Source organism: Triticum urartu, chromosome 4, assembly GCF_003073215.2.
Source record: "Triticum urartu cultivar G1812 chromosome 4, Tu2.1, whole genome shotgun sequence".
Lineage (NCBI taxonomy): Eukaryota > Viridiplantae > Streptophyta > Magnoliopsida > Poales > Poaceae > Triticum > Triticum urartu.
The window spans coordinates 480,945,576-480,960,815 of record NC_053025.1 but is presented as its reverse complement, the minus strand read 5'-3'; positions in this window follow the sequence as shown (position 1 = coordinate 480,960,815).

The following is a 15,240-nucleotide window of genomic DNA, read 5'->3' as shown; positions in this document are numbered from 1 at the left end:
CAACTCAGTAATGCATCTACTAGTAGTATGATGCTAAAGTAGAACTAAAAGTAATATGGACAATAAAACGGTAAATAGATAAACACAGAAAAAATCAAACAAAGTCAAGCGATGTCACTGGTTGTTGGTTGCTCATGATAAGGAGTTGGCTTGCCTCCGGTCGACGAGTCTTTATGAAAAGGTGTGGTGATCCTCCTGGCGAAGCGTATCGATGAATAGGATCTCGGTAACAACCTACTTATTATTAAACAAAAGAGGCCAAAATAATGAGCACAAACAAGAAAACAAACAATAGTAATAAACAGGCTCGTAAAGGGGAAACTGTGAGCGTTAGATTCACCTCGATCGGAGTTACGAGCTAAAAGTTATAAGTGTTTTCCTGCCAGGGACTGATCTGCAAAAGAAATAATTGCAACTGGGTCTCTGATAGTTCTGCGGCTGGCGCTTTCTCTGGAAATACGCTTTCAGGAAGGGAAACTGTATTCCAGTTATTACGCTTTCTCCTCCCGAAAGTGTAAACTTAACCACTGCGCGCGCGTCCACTTATCTAGCTCGACAGGGCCCTCTCTCAATGACGTGTGTGGCTCATCCCGTGGTGGGCTGGGGGTGGCCGTGTGCGCGGATGCGTGCCGTGGCCGTGGGCAGCTGCTCCGGCCAGGGGAGAGGCTACGGTGAGGGATTGTGCTCGACGAGGGGGTGGGCATGTTCTACAGCGAACAACGCGTCCAAAGGATGGCTCAATGGGGGTGGCCGGAGGCATGTGAATTTAAGCGCAGCTGAGGTGCAATAGCATGAGGGCGTCGGCCATTAAAGTTCGGGGGAGGAGGTGAGGTTCGAGTTGAGAGAGGGCCCGGGGGTCGTTATTTATAGGCGTGCGAGGCCATGGTCGCTGCAATGGCTCCAGCTCACCGTGGTCGGGGCTCGGGCGGCGGCTCTGTTGGGCGTGGGCTGGCGGTGTGGCACCAGCTGGCCTTATAGAAGGTGATAGGGGCCGGGGCTGTGTTGTGGGCACGTCGAACACGGCCGAGGCAGGGTGGGGGCTTGGGTGGCCACGGGCGAACAGTAGCGCGTGCAGTTAGCGCGCTCTGTCCATGGTCATCACCAGCATTGCATGAACCAGGGTGCCACAGGGGGCCAAAACATGTCTAGTGTCCGTGTGCATGGTCACGGAGTGTGTGTGTGTGTGTGTGTGTGTGGTTGTATGCCTATCCTATGCTTAGTAATTGAGTGGAGCTTCTAATGTAGTAGGCTTTTGCCACAATGTGTTTGTTATCTTCCATTTTGAATTTGGTTGATCCAAACATGCTGAAACTTGTTGTGCCGTGCTCTGGTATGCTGGTGAATATGTATGCAAAAATTCAGAGCAAATGGGTGGACCTATATGGCACTTCCTATACAAAGTTAATTTCTGTACATAAACTTGTTGGAAATATGAGCAATTTACCAAATGATTTTATTAGCAGAAATATTAGATAAAGCATGACTAATATAACAGTGACAAAACAAGCCATGCGATTTGACAAAGAGAAGGTAAACAGCATCTTCATATATGAACTATAACTGAACATATCTAGAGCAGCCAGTATAGCAAGTTGCATATATGAAATAGAGTCTAACATATGTAGGGCAAATACTAGAACAAGGAACTATAGCAGGACCTCTAACAGAAAGGAGAAGAACACGTACGGGACATCAGCAGCAGAAGCGCTGGACTTGGGGTCGGTGTCCTCGCATGCCATGTCGTCGAGGAGGTCGGGGATTTATTAGGCTGCGTGGGCCTCTAGGATTTATTAGGAATTTCTGAAACTGCTATTGGGCTAGGCCCAAAATAGACAAAATTCCAGCAATCCCCCACCAGATCCCAGAGGCACACAAAATTTGCCTTTGGTTCCAAAACACTGTTTTATATACCGGTACTGCAGTGGAGACTGTTAAGTTGAACTTCCACCTAGAACTCTATGCTACACTAGTAAGCAACTTGAATAGTGGACTGGGCCTTGAACTGCAAGTTTTCTGCGAATCTAGCTTCACATAAAGCCTTGACCGATACGTGGCTACCATGGGTCTTCCCCGTGGGTGGAGCTTATGCGTCATACTCCGAGACCTTTCATGAGTTTACTAGAGAGAACCCTACTCTCATAGATTGCGATGTTTAACAATCAGACTCATATAGGTGTGTTCTTCAAAAGATGTTCTACAGAACGACATCTCTGCTTCAATGAGCCACTTAGAACACATTAAGATATACATCAACCTGCCATGCAGATTAGGAGAGTATTGCATCTTCATGGAGTGGTATTGTTGATAGTAAGGATACTCTCCTCTCAGTAGACCAACAGCTTGTCTTCCACATGTAATTCACGGGATCTCCGGTCACAAAGAATAGGTTACCACTATGAACAACTCATATTGTGGGTCTCATACCCATCTCCCTCGATGCATTATCTATCACATTACGTGATAGACCCTTAGTAAAAGGATCTGCCAGATTCTTAGACGTTTGGATATAATCCAATGCAATAACTCCGGAGTTTCTCATTTCCCTGACAGACTTTAACCTTCTCTGAACGTGTCTTGATGACTTCATGTTGTCCTTTGAGCTACTCACTTTCGTGATCACAGTTTGATTGTCACAGTTCATAAGGACACCCGGTACAGGTTTCTCAACAACCGGCAAGTCATTCAAGAGCCGACGAAGCCAATCTGCTTTGACTGTAGCTGTATCTAGTGCTGTGAGTTCTGCTTCCATTGTTGACCTCGTTAAGATGGTCTGCTTGCAAGACTTCCAAGAAACAGCGCCACCTCCATGAGTGAATACATATCCGCTCGTGGCCTTTATCTCATCAACATCTGAGATCTAGTTTGAGTCACTATACCCTTCAAGCACCTTTGGGTGCCCGGTGTAATGAATTCCATAATTTGCAGTGCCTTTCAAATAACGCAAAACTCTCTCTAGAGCTTTCCAATGCACATCTCCTGGTTTTGAAACAAACCGACTCAGTTTGCTAACAGCAAAAGAGATGTCAGGTCTTGTAGCACTGGCTAAGTACATAAGCGAGCCAATAATCTGAAAATACTTCAATTGGTCTCTAGCAATTCTTCGATTCTTTCGAAGCAACACACTAGCATCATATGGTGTTGGAGAGGGCTTGCAGCCACTGTAGCCAAAGCGACTCAAGATCTTTTCCACATAGTGAGATTGAAGCAATGTAATCCCACCATCATCGTCTCTCAACAACTTGATGTTCAGAATGACATCAGCCACTCCTAAATCCTTCATCTCAAAACAATGAGATAGGCAATTTTTGACCTCCGTAATAGCATTCAGATTTGTTCCGAAAATCAGTATGTCATCAACATACAAGAAAAGGATAACTCCCTCGCCCCCACCATGGCGATAGTACACACATTTGTCAGTTTCGTTTACAACAAAGCCTGCAGCTGTTAAAGTTATTTCAAACTTCTCATGCCACTGTTTGGGTGCTTGCTTGAGTCCATACAAAGACTTCAGCAACTTGCACACTTTTCCTTCCTGACCATCTAGTACAAACCCATCTGGTTGTTCCATATAAATTTCCTCGTCCAACTCTCCATTTAGGAAAGCAGTCTTAACATCCATTTGATGAACGAGAAGACCATGTGAGGCAGCTAGTGAAAGTAGAACTCGAATAGTGGTCAGTCGAGCCACAGGTGAGTAAGTATCAAAGAAGTCTTCACCTTCCTTTTGGGTATAACCCTTAGCCACGAGCCGAGCCTTGTACTTTTCAATAGTACCATCAGGCCTAAGCTTCTTCTTGAATACCCATTTGCATCCTATAGGTTTGCACCCATAAGGACGATCGGTTATCTCCCAAGTTTCATTCACTAAGATGGAATCCATCTCGCTACGAACCACTTCCTTCCAATAGTCAGCATCTTCAGATGCATAAGCCTCTGAAATAGAACTGGGAGTGTCATCTATGAGATACACAAGAAAATCATCACCAAAGGACTTTGCAGTCCTCTGTCTCTTGCTCCTAGTAGGAACTTCATTGTTTTCCTCCACAGGACTTTCAAAGTGTTCTATCGAAATGGCAGGTTTGGTAATTGTAACTGGTTCCTGATTCGATGAACTAGGCATCTCCTGATTAGATGAGGTAGCCATATCCTTCATGGGAAAGATATCTTCAAAGAAAGTCGCATCATTCGACTCCATGATCGTACCGACATGCATGTCAGGTACCTCAGATTTTACAACCAAGAATCTATATCCAATGCTATGAAAAGCATATCCCAGGAAAACACAATCCACAGTCTTTGGTCCAAGCTTTCGCTTCTTTGGAATAGGAACATTGACTTTCGCCAAACAACCCCATGTTCGTAGATAAGAGAGTTTTAACCTTTTCTTCTCCCATTCCTCGAATGGAGTTATCTCTTTGTTCTTTGTGGGAACTCGGTTTAGGACATGACATGCCGTCAATATCGCCTCCCCCACCATGCCTTGGAGAGACCCGATGTGTCTAACATGGCATTAACCAAATCTGTTAGAGTACGGTTCTTTCTTTCGGCCACCCCATTTGACTGAGGTGAGTAGGGAGGCGTCCTCTCATGGATTATACCATGTTCCGCACAAAAAGCATCAAATTCATTGGAAAAATACTCTCCACCACGGTCGGACCTAAGCCTCTTGATTTTTCGATCAAGTTGGTTTTCCACTTCAGCTTTGTAGATCTTGAAAAAGTTCAAAGCCTCATCCTTAGATTTTAGAAGATACACACGACAGTATCTAGTGGAGTCGTCAATTAACGTCATGAAATATTTCTTTCCACCTTTTGTCAAAACACCATTCATTTCACATAGATCTGAATGTATGAGCTCTAGTGGTGCAAGATTTCTCGTTTCCACAGTCGTGTGTGACTTACGAGCTTGTTTAGCTTGCACACACACTTGACACTTGGATCCCTTGACAGTGGTGAAATTAGGGATTAAGTTCAACTTCGCTAGTCGCGACATGCAACCAAAGTTAACATGACAAAGACGTGAATGCCACACATTTGATTCACTATTGTTGCAAATATGATTAACAACTTTATTGCAAACGTCTGATAAGGATAAACGAAATAGGCCTCCTGACTCATAGCCTTTACCAACAAAGGTTCCATACTTGGATATTACAAATTTATTCGACTCAAAGACAAGCTTGTAGCCATCTCTACACAGAAGAGATCCACTAACAAGATTTTTATTGACGGAGGGGACATAATGCATGTTCTTCAGCCGCACGATCTTCCCTGAAGTAAACTTCAGATCGACCGTGCCAACACCACGAACAGAAGCACTTGAACCGTTGCCCATCAGCACGGTTGAAGTCCCTGCGGTCTAATAAGACGAAAACATGAAAATATCACCGCATACATGCACATTAGCACCCGTGTCAATCAACCAATCAGGAGAATGACATACTGAAAGAATAGTGGGAAATATACCATACCCAGCATCCTTCATATCAATGTCTCCAATGATAACATTAGCGGTCTTGCCGCCTTTCCCAGGATGACGCTTGTCATAGCGATTAGGGCAACTAGGAGCCCAATGATCAGGATCCCACACACATGACAGACACCTTTCTTCTTGTCATTCTTCTTCTTGAAGTTCTTGTGCTGGACAGCCTTGTTCTTCCCATCAAACTTTGCTTTACCATCAAACTTGCCCTTGTTCTTGAACTTGTGGGGCTGGAAGTTCTGCTTCTGTACCACATTGGCACTAGATCCTCCCTCAATACCTCGAGCACGTGTGTCCTTTGCTCTCGCCTTTTCTTCCACATCAAGAGTGCCAATGAGATCCGGGACGGAAAACTCCTGCCTCTTATGCTTCAGCAAGGTAGCAAAGTTCCTCCATGAAGGAGGAAGCTTAGTGATGATACCTCCGGCAACAAACTTGTCCGGTAGCATACAACCGAAGTGCTCAAGTTCTCTAGCAAATGACTGTATCTCATGAGCTTGCTCAACCACGGAGCGCTCTTCAGTCATCCTGTAATCATAGAATTGCTCCATGATGTATAGCTCAGTGCCAGCATCCGAGACCCCAAACTTGGCCTCGAGTGCATCCCACATATCTTTTCCATTATCAATTGACGCATAAGCATCAACTATGTTCTCACCAAGAACACTCAAGAGAGAAGCCTTAAACAGAGTATCCATTTTCTGAAAGGCTTGTGTCTGCTGAGCATCAAGCTCCCCTTCAGGTTTGCTGAGAGTGGCGTCATAGCAACTCATGGTTTGAAACCATAAGACTGCTCTCACGCGCCACCTCTTATAGTGGATACCCTCAAACATAGGAGGTCTCATGGAAGCAGCAAAACCACTTGGGGTAAATTGCCTATAATAAGGTTTTTGGATTATTAGAAATATGAGCAATTTACCAAATGATTTTATTAACAGAAATATTAGATAAAGCATGACTAATATAACAGTGACAAAACAAGCCATGCGATTTAACAAAGAGAAGGTAAACATCATCTTCATATATGAACTGTAACTGAACATATCTAGAGCAGTCAGTATAGCAAGTTGCATATATGAAATAGAGTCTAACATATGTAGGGCAAATACTAGAACAAGGAACTGCAGCAGGACCTCTAACAGAAAGGAGAAGAACACGTACGGGACAACAGCAGCAAAAGCGTTGGACTTGGGGTCGGTGTCCTCGCCTGCCATGTCGTCAAGGAGGTCGTGGAGGTCGGGGAAGAAGTCATCGGAGTCCGTGATGAAGAAGCCAGTAGTCGCGCGGAGCGCTCCCCAAAAACCTTATCACCCTTCTCCCGTACAAGACTCAAAAGGTGCGGTTCCGGAGGCCTACTGTCCCGACCTGCGGTGCACGCCGCAAGACAGGATGGGGAAGAACGTAGTAGCAGCGCAGTGATCGGAACTTTGTGGCGAGAGGAAGAGGAGCTTCTGTTGTGTCTCTCTGGAGAGGAGCGACCTCTCTTATATAGGCACAGGAGAAGGACGCGAAGAGGCTACGGCGGGAGGTGAAGCAATGAAAGGGAGACGAAGCGAACATGCAGCGGCCGAAGAGGCGCGCCGTTCGAATTCAGTGTCCACTAAAAAAAATGTTTCGACTCCCACGTGACCTTTCGTATACCCGTCGTGCGTGGCAAAAATTTAGACATCGCGTCCTTCTCATTCCCGCAACCCGCGACGCGTCGTGACGAGGCGTGGGATGGCGAGGCGGGCGGCGGAGGAGGAGCGCGCGTGGATGTCCCTCTTGTTCTCATGCTCATACATGTGGGGAAAGAACCTTCCTTATAAAGAGGTCCAACTCCCTCTAAACTAGCAATGTGGGACTAAACTTTTGTTCCACCTCTTGCCTTGCACGAATGGGCTGCGTGGGCCTCTAGGATTTATTAGGAATTTCTGAAACTGCTATTGGGCTAGGCCCAAAATAGACAAAATTCTAGCAAAACTTTGGGGAGATGCTGTGCTCAAATGGTGTGGTGGGAAAGGCTAAAATTTGGTGAAGGGTGGTATTGTATGCTGCCCAAGGTTTATGCAAATTTTGGGGCCATTTGAATGAGTGTACCTAGTACATCCTTCACAAGCTGCCCAAGTGGATGCAAACTTTGAAATAACACATGCAGGGGGTTGTGCTGGTTAGACATTGCTACAAGATGATATGGGTGTATGCTCATGTATGCAAAAATTCAGCTCAACTGGATTAGGGGTTAATGCACTTGTTTCACTACTGGCAGATCTTCGCAGAAACTTCAAACTGGCTTTGTGCATTAGTGTGGTTGTGGATGGCCAAAATTGTGACATTTTTGGGTCATTAGTGACTACTAGATGCTGCCCAAATTATTTGGTAATTTTCAGAGCTACCAAGATGGTAGTTCCTTCACAACGGCAACCTGGGTCATATTGGTTCTGTCAATTAATAGAAGGCTTGGCCTTCACCTAATTGAGCTAACCTTTTTACCAGAGCTTTATGGGCGCGTTCCTGAATATCACCGAAAATCTAGCTCGCCTTCTTCAAATTCGAGAATAGAAAGGCGGGCTTTTGAGCGGGACATCAAATATTTCGAGCCAATTCGGTGGGCTTGATTCCTGGTGCATCTAAATAGCGGAATCCAGGCCATCTAATGTCATTATCAATATCTTGGTCTGAATATCAACATCCAAACGAAGAGTAAATGATGGCCACCAGCCGCCCTTTGCTTCCCCTCCACTTGTTTTCCCTGTGGCATGCCTTTGTTTACTTGAGCAGTGTGTGGGACACTGGCACACACACATCATACTTCCATTAGACTGGCATGCACCACTATATACGGCCAAGATGATGACACAACAATGAAAACAAAACATCGTCTGCAGTAATGGCCAGTCCCTTTCAAGACTGCGGATAAAGCAACTCCATTATCCCTGTAGAAAAATGGGCCGATTGATTAGGACTAACAGTCATACGCCTTGCTTTAGGTGTGATATACAGCGAGGAGTATAGCAAATTGGAGGGTGAGCAGTGTGGGTGATTTTTCTTTACACAATCCTGGTCACTCAAAACTAGGAATAACTTGACGAGTGTCACCGTTAGACGATAATGCCGGGTTATTTTTGCTCCTTTTTGGTGACGGATCATTTCCCTTTCATTAGTGTGTGTCGCATGGAGCATCCAACTTGCAGTACCAAAAGAAACCACCTTTCTTTGTGTACAGGATCACCACCACCTCAGATATCAAGAGTTTTAACACCGAGCTAGCACCAACGATATACAACACCGGACGTCCACACGCCGCGGGGATGGTGAACCCGGCGGATAAAATTTCGGTGATCACTGTTGAGTATACTGATTCATTAGGAACATAAGATAGACTAGGATTTGTCCTGTCTTATCTTGTACTTTAAATTGATCATTGTACTTCTATATATATGTTCACGAGGCTCAAGCAATACAACAACTATTTCATCAATCCTTTCTTTCCCTTCTAACATGGTACCAGTCTAATCTATCCAACCCTAACTGCCGCCCCCAGCTTCCGCTCCGCGCCGCCATCGAGATGGTCGGCCTCCATGACCGTCGCCAGGGCCCGCAGCACCCGTACCTAAGGTTCGTCCGCCGGTCATGTTGACCGGCTGCCCTAGAGAGTCCTTTTCACGAGTCTTTGCTCCCGGTTTTTCTCTCTCCTACCAGTCATCTTGATCGGCAATTTCTTTTTGGTTTTTCGATCTAAGATCGATTTGCATTGCCCGTCGCCACCGCCAGACCCCACGCCTCTACTCCGACATCGGCGCGACCGGCCGACCTCTTCACCGATAGGCGGCACCTAACGGTCGTCGTCCGTGCGTCTGCCCGTCCGTCGCCCCGACCCGGTGGCCTCGCACGACAGGCGGCCCCTCACGGCCGTCGTCCCCGCGTCGGCCCGCTCGTCGACCTACGCCGGCTGCCACCATCCCTGTCCCCGAGTTCAGCGCGTCCCTCCACCGATCGAGCAACGGGCGACCGCTGCGTCACCCCGCCGGGCCGCAGCGCCGCCGTCCCTGTGTTCTCCCCGTGGTTGCACCGATTTTTGCGCCGCTGCAACGCCCCTTCGAGCCGTAGCACCGCGGCCATGGTCCCCGCTGCCGCCCTGAGGCCGTTCCCGTGGTTGCACCAACTCGCGCGCTGCCGCTGTGTCGCCCCTTTGGGCCGTAGTGCCGCAGCCCAAATCGCCGCACCGAGGTCGTCCGCTCCAGGGCGTCCTCGAGGCTACACCGACCCTCGCGTCGCCGTTGCATCGCCCCGTCGTGCCATAGCGAGCGTGGCACACGATCCCTGCAACCGCCCTGTCGTTGCCCCGATCCGCGCGCTTTAATTGCGTCGCCCCTTCAGGCCGTAGCGTCACGGCACGCGGTCCACTCCGCCGTCCCCGCACGTCGACTTCTACGTGGTATGCGTCGCGCCGCCTCCCTAAGCGCGGGAACGCCACCGTCCGCGCCGGTCCTCGTCATACTGTCGGGTTCTTCCTCGCCTACTTCGAGCACCGTCGCTGCGTTATGACCTAGCCGCCGCCTCCTCAGGCTGTCGTCGCCTCTCTTCCTCCTGGTCCATGGCGACTACTTTGACACCGGCCACCCTTACTCGACATCGATCACGGCGTCCCTCGCATGGCTACCTCAACAACGGCTACACCACCCTACGCTCTTGGCTACATCGACATTGGCACAAAGGGCTACCGCCTTGCTTGAGCAACATCGTCGGTTTTCACTCCAACGACGCCTTCCGCGATGCGTCGACCGTTAAGACTGTGTGGGGCGGTGTCTGTCGGCTTGCCTTCGGATTCTTTCCAGTCTCATCGTCTGCGTCGCTACCATTATGACTGCGGGGGGGGAGGGGGATGTTGAGTATATTGATTCATTGGGAAACATAAGATAAACTAGGATTTGTCCTGCCTTGTCTTGTACTCTAAATTGGTTATTGTACTCTTATATATTGTCGGCGTTCTGGGAACGGGGGTCCCCAGACTTGCCTGCCTACGGCCTGCGGCGTGGCTCAAAGGGGGGCCCAACACGGTCCATCTTCACCAACACAGACCCAAGACCCTCGCGAGGGGCCAAGCCTCGCGGGGCGGACGACGCGGAGCTTCCTCAGGCGCGGCCTCATCAGGCTGGCTCGCGAGGAGGCGGAGAGATCAAGGCGGGGTACCTCACAAGGTGCCCGTGACGCAAGCCATGACGACCAAGGGTGCCAGGCGGGTGCCAGCCCGCGCAGTGTCCTCCTTTCCTCTTTGGTGCAAAGGGGGCAACGCAGCCGCGGAGTACCGAGGCATCAGGCAAAGGTTGCCATTTCGGTGCAACAAGACCAGGACCAGGAGGACTGCAAGACGGAGGTCATTGTGGAGCCCAAGACGGCGTCACCACCAGAGCTTTGTGCAGGCGAAGACTACTTTTGTCAGGATAGCTGGTACTAGTTGTCCCCCTTCAAATTAGCCCGCCATTGTTGGCTCCCTTCCCACTCGATATTTGGGAAGAGGACCAGGGCCTCTATAAATAGGACTAGCCACCCCCAGGGGAGGGGGGCATCGACAATCGGAGAGAGAGAGAAGGGTGACTGAACTCCTCCCAGCAGTTCATCGCCCCGGCCAAGAACAGACCCTCGCGAGGCTGTTCTTCCTTGTATTGTTCATCATCAGCCCAAGAGGCAATCCACCACGCCACACACTGAAGTAGGGTATTACACCACAACGATGGCCCGAACCAGTATAAACCCTGTGTCTCTCGTGTTGTTCTTCCCATAGCTTAGATCTTAGCAAGGCGGAGGGGTGCAGGTAGGTAGGAGGCGAAATCTCCACGCGCACCCCAGTGTTCGAACCTCAAGGGTCTGCCGGAACCCGAAATCTGACATCTGGCGCGCCAGGTAGGGGTGCACCGGAGTTTTCTCTTCCGCCACCACCACGGCCTGCCTCGCGATGAGTAGCGAGTCGCCCGCTCCGGCCGCCAGTGCCAGCACGGGGGCCAGGGGGCTCCGAGCCCTGGCCCCAGCCCTGCAACGGGTACAGTGGCCGGACAAGTTCAAGCCAACGACGCCGCCGCGCTACGGCGGCGCGACAGATCCGCTGGCCTTCTTGCTGGCGAGCGAGGAGGCCCTCCTCGAAGCTGGAGGTGACGATAGGGTCATGGGCAACTGGCTCCCCATGGCCCTCATCGGTGCTCCGCGCACATGGCTGCTCCACCTGCCGGCAGCCTCCGTGGCCTCTTGGGAAGAGCCCCGCAGCCTTTTCCCCGCCCATCGCGCTACACCAACACCCCCGGTCGTCGCGGCCCTCCTGGGCGGCTCGCAGGCGCCACCTACAAGTCACCACGTCAAGCCGTTCATCCGCCGGGTAAGCGCCGCTTCCACGCGGCAGGGGGCTCTCCCGGACCGGACGGCGCCCAAGGCCGGCCTGACCTTCAGCTCGGAGGACCACCCCTCCAACTCGGCCTGCTCGGGTGCGCTCCCCATGCTGTGCACCCCCACCATCTGCCAGGTGGCCGTCACCAGAACTCTCATCAATGGCGGTGCGGGCCTCAGCGTGCTCTCGGTCGAGGCCTTCAACCTCCTCTGCATACCCGTAGAACGGCTGCAACCCAGCCGGCCCTTCTCAGGCGTTGGGGGCGGATCATCCAGCTCCTTGGGACAGATCCGGCTCCCAGTAACCTTCGGCACCTACAACAACTTCCGCACGGAGCTGGTCGACTTCGACATCGCCCCCATCGGCCTCCCCTACAACGCCATCCTCGGCTACCCAGCGTTGGCCCAGTTCATGGCCGCGACGCACCCGGCGTACAACCTCATGAAGATGCCCGGGAGCAGCGGTGTCCTCACCGTGCACGGGGACACCGGAGACGCGCTGCGGGTGCTCAAGCTCGCCTTCAAGACGGCGGCGTCGGCACAGCCCGCCGACTTGGAGACCCCTGAGCCCAAGGGGGCTGCGCCCGCCAAGAAGAAACAGTTGTTCACCCAAGACAAGGCAGAAACCAAGCAGATACCCGTCGATGAGGACGGGTCCACCAACACCACTTTCACCATAGGCGCCAACCTCGAATGGGTTCTTGCGTGCAAACAAGAAGGTATTCGCTTGGGAGCCTGACCAGTTGGCAGGGATCCCTAGGAGAGTAATCGAGCATCACCTCAACGTGTGCCCCAACGTGCGCCCTGTGAAGCAGAAGGCCAGGCGGCAGTCCACAGAAAAGCAGGCCTTCATCGTCCAAGAGACCCGCAAATTAGAAGCCGCTGGGGTCATTCGCGAGGTCCGATACCCGGATTGGTTGGCCAACCCTGTCGTTGTGCCAAAGAAGGGAGGGAAGGAGCGCATGTGTGTCGACTTCACCAACCTCAACAAAGCATGCCCGCAAGATCCGTTCCCGCTCCCGCGCATCGACCAGATCGTCGATTCCACCGCGGAATGCGACCTGCTATGCTTCTTGGATGCCTTCTCTGGGTATCACCAGATCAAGATGGCGGTAGAAGACGTTGAAAAGACAGCCTTCCTAACCCCGTGTGGGGTGTACTGCTAGACATGCATGCCATTCGGGCTGCGTAACGCAGGGGCGACCTTTCAGCGACTGATGCACATCGCCTTGGGCCCGCAGCTCGGGAAGAATGTTGAAGCTTACGTCGATGACATTGTGGTAAAGTCTCGGGAGGCCAGGACCCTGATACAAGACCTGGAGGAAACCTTCGTGAGCCTCAACGCAGTGAATCTACGGCTCAACCCAGAGAAGTGTGTGTTCGGAGTCCCCTCAGGCAAGCTCTTGGGTTTCCTCGTGTCCAACCGAGGCATCGAGGCTAACCCGGAAAAGGTCAAGGCGGTGGAAGACATGAGCCCGCCAAAGACCCTCAGAGAAATGCAGAAGCTCACTGGGCACGTGACCGCGCTAGGGCGCTTCATCTCCAAGTTGGGGGAACGAGCGCTTCCCTTCTTCCAGCTAATGAAGAAAAAGGGGCCCTTTGAGTGGACTGAAGAGGCCGACAAGGCGTTCCAGGATCTCAAGAGATACCTGACCAGCCCGCCGGTCATGGTGGCTCCACGCCCTCAAGAGCCCCTGGTGCTTTACCTCACCGCCACTCCGTACTCCGCCAGCGCAGCCCTAGTGGCGGTAAGAGAGGAGCGTCGAATCAAAACCGCAGCAGCAGCCCGGGACAAGGCAAAACAGGAACAAGGAAGGCCCACAGAAACCGCCACCACAGCTGAGGAGGATCAGCTGCCGCAGAGGAGTGCACCGGAGGCGGAAGAGGCCCCTCCCCCAGATGGCCAGCCTCAGGAGGCCTCATCGCCTCAAGAGGCGCCATGGTCTCCGAAGGGAGCCGCCAGCACTGATGCACCCAACCTCGTCGAGCACCTGGTGTACTTCGTCAGCACGGTGTTGCGGGATGCGAGGGCACGGTACCCCATGCCTCAGAAACTCCTCCTCGCGCTACTGGTGGCCTCGCGCAAGCTGCGGCACTATTTTCAGGGTCACCCCATCAAGGTCGTCTCGTCATACCCCCTGGAGAGAGTGCTCAGGAGCCCTAACTCAGCTGGAAGGGTCGCTGAGTGGAACATAGAACTGCAAGCGTTTCAGCTCGAATTCAGCACGACCAGAGTCATCAAGGGAGCAGCGTTGGCGGATTTTGTGGCAGAATGAACAGAGGCACCAGGCCTCAAGGCCGACGAGGATCGGTCCCTCTCCCTGGGAAGCGAGGCGCCAGAAGGCTGGGTCATGTACTTCGATGCGGCGTTCTCCAGGCATGGCGCTGGGGCTGGGGCGGTGCTTATATCGCCCACTCAGTACAAGCTCTACTACGCTGTGCAGCTCTGTTTCCAGCAAGGTGAAAAGTGTTGGGGAACGTTGCAGAAAACAAAACAAAAATTCCTACGGTTTCACCAAGATCCATCTATGAGTTCATCTAGCAACGAGTGATTGGATGCATCTACGTACCTTGTAGATCGCGAGCGGAAGCGTTCAAAGAACGGGGATGAGGGAGTCGTACTCGACGTGATTCGAATCACCGAAGATCCTAGCACCGAACGGATGGCACCTCCGTGTTCAACACACGTATGGTCAGCGTGACGTCTCCTTCTTCTTGATCCAGCAAGAGGGAAGGAGAGGTTGAGGAAGATGGCTCCAGCAGCAGCACGACGGCGTGGTGATGGTGGAGCTGCAGTACTCCGGCAGGGCTTCGCCAAGCTCTATGGAGGAGGAGGAGGTGTTGGAGAGGGAGAGGGAGGCACCAAAGATCAAGGTAAGAAGTCCTCCATCTCCCCACTATTTATAGGAGGGCCAAGGGGGGGGGGGCGCCGGCCCTAGGAGATCTAATCTCCTAGGGTGGTGCGGCCAAGGGGAGGAATCCCTCCTCCCCAAGGCACCTAGGAGGTGCCTTCCCCTCCTAGGACTCTTCCTCCTTGAAACCCTAGGCGCATGGGCCTCTTGGAGCTGGTGCCCTTGGCCCATGTAGGCCAAGGCGCACTCCCTACAGCCCATGTGGCCCCCCGGGACAGGTGGCCCCACCCGGTGGACCCCCGGGACCCTTCCGGTGGTCCCGGTACAATACCGGTGACCCCAAAACTTGTCCCGATGGCCGAAATAGGACTTCCCATATATAAATCTTTACCTCCGGACCATTCCGGAACTCCTCGTGACGTCCGGGATCTCATCCGGGACTCCGAACAACATTCGGGTTACTGCATATACATATCCCTACAACCCTAGCGTCACCGAACCTTAAGTGTGTAGACCCTACGGGTTCGGGAGATATGTAGACATGACCGAG